Below are 9,750 nucleotides of genomic sequence, written 5' to 3' on the forward strand. Positions count from 1 at the left end.
GAGTTATTTAGCAAGAGGGTGAGGGATCAATTCTCATGGGGTATGTGAAAATAGAATCAACTGATAAAACGAATCGATAAAAATATTATTGAATTATTGATATTGAGTTATTGGATTAACAGTATTTTAACGGTTTTGTTAAAAGATTTATTGGGCTATCAGTTCGATTTTCGGTTGTAAGATTATAGTTAATGGTTAAACCAATATCTTGATAGGATTATATTAAAATTATGTTTTTATTTGTACTTATATAATAGTTATTTTAGATTTAAATACATACCTTATTGTCTTTTGTATTTATAGTTGTTGTCTTAGTTCTTATAATTTGTGTAGACTTTCTACATGAAGATGGTGTAAAACAAATAAAATAAGAGAAGGTTAACAAAACTTAGGGGAATATTTTCTTATCGATTAAACCAAAAATTGAACCGATAAAGATCAAAAATCAATTAACTGAAAATTGATAGCAAATATATTATTGGTTCAGTTACCTATTTAGCATATTTATAGACCAAAAATCGATAAACTAAATCGATAATACTCAAAATCAAATCGAACCGACCGATGCGTACTCCTAATTCTCGTCGAATACATTTTTTCTTCTTTTTTTTTTTAAGTGGTGTGCCCATGTTCTAAAAATCCTAGCACCACTTCTTCCCCTGTCCCAGAAGCGAACCTACCTTGGCAGTAGAGGGGGTACGTGCACCCGCTAGCCTAGAGAAAAACTCTGTGTATATAGTTTGTATATCTGTATATATATCAGGGTGTTATGTTAAATATATGTTGTGCACCCCCGAAAATAATTGACTTGATTGGTAAGATGGTTGAACATGTCAATTAAAGTCTTTTTTTATTGCGTGATGAGTCGGGTTCGAAACTTAACAACAATATTTTTTTATTGTTTCTTTTTCCAAATACACTATCTGTTTGTTGTATTCTGTTTGAAATTTTAAGTGCGCACACACACACACACACACACACACACATATATATATATATATATATATCAATTGATTAAAAAAATTTCCTATTTAGTAATCATTTATTTTACATTTTTTTTCTTTTGTGTATTGTGGACATTGTTAACGTATTTTTCATTTTATTTCAAAATACAAGCTCTCCTCCAACTTCAAAATGTAGATATTCTCCTCATCTCGTACTGTAAATGTTTATTTCTTTCATCTTTTGATCATTGATTTATTTTTAATTTAAAAAATTAGTAATTTAAAGTTTGAGATAGGCTTAAACCAAACGTTTTTCGTACAACCATCTAGCAAACAAATCTCTTGAATTTCATATTTTTCAAAAACTTTTTATTATTATTTAAAAATAAAAGTGCATTGAATTAAGTATGATGGATAACACACTTTTTTCATATTAAATCTAATTAATGATATTCAATAATATTAAAAGTTTGCTTATAAAATATTATAATTAATAAGTTTTCAAAGAACTGCATGTCGAACTTTGACATTATTAATTACAATGTTAAATATAAAGGTGCAACCGTCAAGTTCAAATCTTAGGTTCGCCTCTGCCCTCTCCCCAATATGGATGAGGCTAAATTTTGTACCGACCAATATGAAAAATAGTCAGTATTTGAAATTATTTTGCAAAATAATCACTTCTGATGCTGAAATACGATAATTGTGCCATGAAATTCGAACATAAACAAGAAAAGAATTTCTGATTTTGTTTTGTAATTTCTTAAATCTCAATAATAGTGTGTCTAAATCTCAAAGTTCTCAAATAACTACTTGCAAATGAAACTGCATGCAGAACCAATATATACAATATAAATTGGTTTCACAAGAAATTTTCTTACAACTTTAACCATCGGAAGTGAATCAAAAATATTTAGAAAGCACCGCACACGGGCCAAGTTTAGTGCGCGTGAAATTCATCACTATCGCGTAAGGGCGTTGAGACCATAGCATGTTATACGAAAGCGTTGCTTTCTCTGTAGTGTTACGTTGTCACACTGCTGCCCGCCTAGAAGAGCAACTTTCTTTGTAGTGTTGTCACACAAGATAAGCATATTGCTGCCAGCCTGCTGGTCGATAGAATCAAAGTTATCCTCTGGCCAACTGTCCACTCAGGCAAGTACAAAAGTCACAATATAATCACGCAACAGATGCTGCTGGTGTGCTTCCTGCTCGCGAGAAAAGAAAGAAAAGCGACAGGAGATGAACGGTGGAGGAAAGTAATGCAACACGAGATTTAAGTGTTGGAGGATAAATGAAACACAGGCAAGAGAGATGTTGTCTCTGCATAAGAGGCTAGATTGTTATCTTGGGTAACCATCAAGTGAAGGGAGTTGATTACAGCAAGACCTTTGCTCTGGTTGTTAAAATGATACAACAACAACATAGTCAGTGCATTCTTATAAAGTGGAGTTTGGGAAGGATACTATTACCTCAAATGAAGTAAAGAGGTTGTGTTTTTGGGAAGGGTAAAGTGTAAGTAGTCCATACTATTACCTCGGATGACAGAGGCGGCTCAAGCGTATTGGGGGCCTAAGGCCAAATTAAAATTGGAGTTCTTAAATTAAAATTAAAAAATTATATTTTTTAATTTAAAATCTATTTTTCTAGCTTTTTGAGATGCAAAGTCATTAATAATTTTTTATAATCGATTTCTTCTAACAATTCTTTTTCAATTGATAATATAGCCAATCAACTTAATCTTTTTTGAGACATTGTTGACCTTAAATAAGATTTTATAATGTTTAATTTTGAAAAGCTTCTTTCTGCGGGAGCGACTGTTACAGGAATTGTTAATATTATTCTATAAGCAATATAAGCATTTGGAAAAGAATCAAGTCGTTTTATTTGATTGAGAATCTCGATTAGAGTATTATCTTCTATTTGTATAATTTCCCTTGGCACTTTTAGTTCGGAATACAAATCTATACTGTCAATATCAAAGTGAGTATTATGTTTTAAGAAACATTCAAGATTAGGACAATATTTTTTTAAAATTCTCTTCATCTAATGATCACAAATTTTTTCATTAAATAAAAAATTAAAAATACTTTCATATGCTTCAAATTGTTCAAATCTATTTTGAAGTGAAGAAATGACTTGGTCTACTATATATAAGAAGTAATCAACTCTAAAAGATACTTCAAGAGATTTTGCAATTTTGTTATCGATATTCTCATCAAATTGTTTCTTTCTATAAATTACACGTTTACTACAAAATTGAGGTTCTATATTCATCTCTAATGCAATTTCCTTAGCTACAATCATAGCAGTTGTAAATCCTTCTTCTCTATATTTTTTGAAAAAAGAAACAAGTCCTCTTAATTGATCTATGGCAACATCAATATGCATATCTTTTGATTGTAAGCTTTTGCTAATTGAATTAACAGGAAGCAGTACACCATACCAAATAGTCATACCTAATAAAAATTTAAAATTTTTAAGCTCATAAACTGCTAAGCAATTAGCTTCACTTTTAGTTTTTGGATTATCACTAACTTCCACTAATTTCAATAAAGCATCTCTTATTTGTGAAGTTTGAAATCTTATTGCTTTACTACTTTTAATACGACTTTTCTAACGTATTTGTGACAATGATTTAAGAGTTAAATCGAATATACTATCTTTTAAAAATTTTCATCTCTTAGTGGAAGAAGAAAATAGTGAATATATGTGTTGTACCACTTCAAAGAATGATATAACTTTTGTGCAAGAAATTAGTCATATTGCATATTACTAAATTCAGATTATGACAATCACATGGTTTATAAAATGATCTAGGATTTATATCAAGAAGTTTTTTTTTTTTACACTTTTTGATGTTTTTCCTTTATATTAGATCCATTATCATATCCTTGTCCTCTTAATTTATCAACATCAAGTTCAATATATTTTATTTCATCTAAAATAACTTCGAAAAGACCTTTTCCACTTGTATCATCCACTTTTAAGAATTCTAAAAAATATTAGACAACTTTTATTAGAGTTGTTGAAATATCCACGCTCCGTAATATAAAAGAGATTTGTTCTTGATGACTTATATCTGGGGTTCAATCGAGTATGATGGAGAAATACTATGGTTCTCTAATTTTTTAATAATTTTATTCTTCATTTCACTTTCCAACAATTTTATTGATTCATTTTGTATATTATGCTCAAGATAATGGTTATGAATTTCATCATGTTTGATTCTACAAATATGTTCTTGCATGATTGGATCAAATTCTGTAATCATTTCACTAAGACTTAAGAAGTTTCCATTATTTTCTTGGTAAATCTTTTCGTTCTTTCCCCTAAATGCTAAATTATTTTTCCAAGAGTTTATGACAAAAATATCATGACACCACATTTTTTCAATGTTCTCTATCTCTATTAATTTGGTCTAGCACATTTTTATATTGATTCATATTGATTATATGTTGGTTGGTCGTTTCATGAGTCCTAAGTTTAGTACTAAAATTTTTTCAATCTCTACTACCCTTTGTAATACCCCGTATTTCCCTAACTCAGTTTAGCTCTCAGTACATGAGTAATTCTATATAAAATTTTCAAAATACTTATAATTTTCTAGTTTAAGATCTGCCATTTGCGTAGAAAATTCAGTCAGCTTTCCAACGATATAAAATTCGCCCAAATTCGATACCCGAATGAAAAGTTATAGCTATTTTTGTAAAATAGTGTGCCAACTAGAGAAGCACCGCATCGCGGTGAGGGTCCAAATGACAATTATGAAATTTTAGTGTGCCATCGCGATAAGCCCCCGTCGAGGAGAAATGCCAGTTCCCAATTGATATTTTTCAGTGAAACTCCGCGATAACGGCGCGTCGCACCAAGGGCCATTTTCAGAATTGTCATTTTTCAGTGTGACTCCGTGATCATGGCGCGTCGAGCCAAGGGTAAATTTCATGCTCGTCCTTTTTTTTGAACAATTTCAGTCGATTTCCAGTGGCTCACCGCGATGCCACCACATCGCGGTGAAGGCCAAACTTGGGATTTTCAGTGACAAAAGATTAAATCTTTTCAAAGGTAATTTGATCTTTTTCCATTACCCAAAACAGTCCTAAACATGAAATTAATGCCCTAAATAACCTAATTAGTCTTTATTTACTCACTTTCTCTCAAGAATAAATCATTCTCTCTCAAATTAACAAAACTCTAGCTTTAAGAATCTAGAACAATCCTCAAGCAATCCTCCAAGAACCTTCAAGAACTCATCTTATCAGGTATGTTAGGTGTTCATTCATGGGTTTCTTTCACCCATAGAGTCCAAGAACCCTATATAAAAATACAAGTTTTCAGATTCGTGAATTCAATGCTTGAAATTGATTGTATTCATGTTCATGATATTGTTTTGGGTTTTGATCCATGATTAATTACAAGCCTCATGAAATTAAAATAGCATGTGTGGTGAATTACATGATTTGCATGTCAAATCCTTGAATTTTCAAGTTGAAGGTTGAAGCCATGATATTTATGTTATTACTATGTGAAATAATCACGCTCCCCAAGTGTTTGATAAAATGTCTATGTTAATTGAATAGTGAAATCATGGCATGTTATTATGTGGACCCATTCATGTACAAGTTCATGTATCTCAAGTATTTGACAAAATGTCTAAATGAATGCATTGTTACCAAGCAAGTATAATTATGCTTTTAAGATTATGCCATGCTTAACTTTTAATGCTATCGAGTCCCGAGGTATTCAATACTCAAAAATCTTGTTGTTTACCTAGAGCCACAGTAGATATAGAAAAGTCTCATAAATGTCACGATCAGTAGTACTCAGTCAGTTACAGAACTCAGTGAAACTCAGTATCAGTCTAGTTCAGCTCAGTAGAATAATTGGTGTCATTCAATTGGGAATAGGATTCAACACCAAGTGAACCAAAGAATAGGGGCTCACCTGCCAATAGAGAGCATGACACTTAGTAGCAGTCCTTGCATTTCAGAACTACATAGCCAGCGTAGGTTGAGATATTAACCTGCCAGTTGAAGATTGATAAGGTATTTTACCTGCCAGTGAGGATGCCACCGTTCTCATTCAGGGCACCTGCCAGATGAGGGTGACTCTACAACTTGTCTTTACCTGTGGCATGATACTGATACCCATCCAGTTGGGGTTACAAGTTGGACCCCAATCCATTCAGAAAGGGGCATGTCGGTTAAATGATTACCTCCTACAGTTTCAGTTTCAGTCTGAGTATAGAAATTAGTTCAGTTCTACAGAATCAGGATTGTTAGACACAGTCACTCAGTTATCAGTAATTCAGTAATTAGTAACCTCAGATATCAGTTACTCAATTATCAGAACTCAGTACTCAACTTCAGTAAAATGTCAAATACTGTATATATGTATATATATAGTATTGCATACTCAGTATTTATAGCAGTTTAAGTTATCCATGTACTTTCATTCAGTTATATTTATATCATTCAGTCAGTTATTGCTCATGCATATGAACCCTTGCATTCAGACTTACCTTATCTAGCATAACAGTGCATTCCATGTACTAACGCATACTCTTTTTTTACGCTATGATGTCTAATATCATAGGTCAGACGCTTAGGTTCCTGACCGTGCTTAGACAAATTCAGTTAGCAATTGCAGATTCAGTAGTGATTCCTCATTCATTGAGGATACTCTTTTATTTCAATATTTTAGTAGACTCAGTATTTTATTTGTTGGAGTTAGTTGGGGGCTTGTCTCATCAACTCTACATTCAAACAGTTCAGTTAGAGGCTTTCCAAACTAGACTAGTTCAGACAGTATTCAATATTTTAGATGTTATTATCAGTTGCTATTTATCAGTATCGGATTATGAACCTTATGGCATTTCAGCCTATATTCTGTATTATTTAAGTATTTTTATTCAGTGCTCACAACAGGTACCAATCATGGGTTAGCTTGTGATCCTTCGAGATCGTAAATACCGTGTAGCCTCCGGGGTGCAGACTCGAGGCATTACAAACTTGGTATCAGAGCCTAAGGTTTAACAGAGTCCTAGGGAGTCTGAAAGCCGCATCAAGTAGAGTATTGTGCATGGGTGTGTAGCATACCACACTTATGGACAGGAGGCTATGAGATATTTTAGGAAAAGTTTCCTTCTTTCAGTATTCATATCCTGTGAGTGAGCATGAGCTTAAGTAAACTCTCAGTGTAATCCATTTCTTCCTTTCGTTTACAGTAAATGCCTCCCAAAAAGACCAACGAAAGAAGAACAAGAAATCAGCCAACACCTCAGCCCATTCAGGCAGATCCCCTGGATGAGCATGTTTGTTATGCAGAATTTAGAGCTGCGTTCACTACTCTACCCCATTCTGTAGCAGCTCAAAATGAATGGCCAACTGCTGTTCAGGCTAACCCAGTGGCCAATACTACTGCATCCAGGATTTGGGACTTTAACTGAATGAATCCTTCCCTATTTTCAGGATCTAAGTCTGAAGAGGACCCATAGGAGTTCCTTGATCAGGTTTAGAATGTCATAGATACTATGGGAGTGACTTCCAATGAGAGTGCTGAGTTAGCTGCCTATCAGCTACAAGATGTAGCTCATACGTTGTTTAAGTATTGGAAGGTAGACAGGGGTACATATACAGAGCTCATAGAGTGGGAAGAGTTTGCTACTACTTTTCTAAATAGATTCTTTCCCTTAGAGCTGAGAGAAGCTAAGGTGTTAGAGTTCATCAATCTTAGGCAAGGAAACATGAGTGTGAAAGAGTACTCCCTCAAGTTTACTAAGTTATCCAGATATGCTCCTCATGTAGTAGTAGGCAGTAGGTCTAGAATGAGCAAGTTCGTATCTGGGGTGTCAGAGAGTGTGGTTAAAGAGTGTAGAACTGCGATGTTAATTAAGGAATTGGCTATATCCAGGCTCATGGTCCATGCTCAGCAGATAGAAAAGGCCAAGGATAAGGAGAGAAAGAGGGAGAATAATAGAGCTAGAACAGTAGCTTCAATTTCAATCAGCCTAAGTCAGAAGGCGATAACCGTTCCTAGTTTTATCCAAAATATTCAGTTCCAGCTCCTTCCTTATCAAGAGCTCCATTAACTAAGTACATAAATGGTAACAAAGATAGAGCTCCAGGCTCTAAATCTCAGGGTAGTATTAGTAGTGCTCGAACAAACCTTTTTTGCCAAAAATATGATAGAAACCATTAAGGTGTCTGTAGAGCTAGCAGTGATGTATGTTTTGGGTGTGGCAAGCCAGGCCATAGAGTCATAGATTTTCTTCAGTTAGGTTCTCAGGGTCAGTATAATCGTCCTATCACCCGAATCAGTAGGGTGCCACTTTCAGTGCCACCAGTGGGCAACGTCCAAACTGGCTATACGCACTTCAGTCTAGACAAGATCAGGAAAGTTTTCCTGATGTGGTCACTGGTATGTTACAGATCTTCCATTTACATGTTTATGCCTTATTAGATCCAGGAGCTTCTCCGACTTTTGTAACTCTTTACATAGTTGTCAGTTTCAGAGTCAGACCAAAAATCTTAATAGAACCGTTCTTAGTCTCTACGCCAATGGGTCAGTCTATCATAGCCCGACCGGTATACAGGAACTGTCTGATTATGATATCTCAAAAAGTCACTTCAGTAGACTTAGTAGAGTTAGAGATGACGGATTTTGATATTATTCTTGGCATGGATTGGCTCCATTCATGCTAGGCCTCAGTTGATTATAGAAACATAATTGTTCATTTTTAGCTTTCAAATGAACCAATCCTTAAATAGAGGGGTAGTACTACAGCGCTTAAGGGCCAGTTGATTTCATACCTTAGAGCAAGAAAAATAATATCCAACGGATGTTTCTATCATCTTGTGCTAGTCAAAGACTCTAGTTCAGAGATTCCTAGTAATGAGTTAGTTTCATTTGTAAATGAATTCTCATAAATATTTCTCGAAGATCTTCCTGGAGTTCCTCCCGAGAGGGAAATTGACTTCGGAATAAACCTTCTTCCAGATACTCGGCCTATTTTAATTTGGCCATATGAAATGGCTCCAGCTGAACTCAAAGAGCTAAAAGAATAGTTGAAAGATCTCCAAGACAAGGGGTTTATTAGACCCAGCGTCTCTTCATTTAGCACACCAGTTTTGTTCGTTCGTAAGAAAGATAGTTTACTTATAATGTGTATAGACTATCATCAGTTGAACAAAGTCACAGTCAAGAATAAATACCCACTTACCAGAATCGATGACTTGTTTGACCAACTTCAGGGTGCCAGTTACTTTTCTAAGATAGACCATAGATCAGGCTATCATTAGCTTAGATTCAAAGAATGTGAGATTCTAAAAATAGCTTTTCGAGCCCAATATGGTCACTTTGAATTTCTAGTTATGTCCTTTGGTCTCATAAATGCCCTAGCAGCCTTCATGGACTTAATAAATCGCGTGTTTAAGCAGTACTTGGAATGTTCATTATAGTCTTCATCAATGACATTCCTGCCTATTCATGTAGCGAGAATAATCATGCAGATCACCTTAGAATCATACTTCAGACTCTCATAGCCCATCAATTGTTTGCCAAATTTAGTTAGTGCGAATTTTGGCTAAGGTCAGTAGCATTCCTTGGTTATATTATTTTCGGTGATGGCATTAGGTGGTTTGATCCTCAAAAAATAAAGTGGTAAGAAACTGGCCCAGACCCATTTATCCATTATATACCAGGAGTTTCTTGGGCTTGGTTGGCTATTACCGATGGTTTGTTAAAGGGTTTTCTTCTATTGTATCCCCCATGTCCAGATTGACTCAAAAGAAAGTCAAGTTTCAGT

This window comes from Capsicum annuum, chromosome 7 (assembly GCF_002878395.1).
Source record: "Capsicum annuum cultivar UCD-10X-F1 chromosome 7, UCD10Xv1.1, whole genome shotgun sequence".
Taxonomy (NCBI): domain Eukaryota; kingdom Viridiplantae; phylum Streptophyta; class Magnoliopsida; order Solanales; family Solanaceae; genus Capsicum; species Capsicum annuum.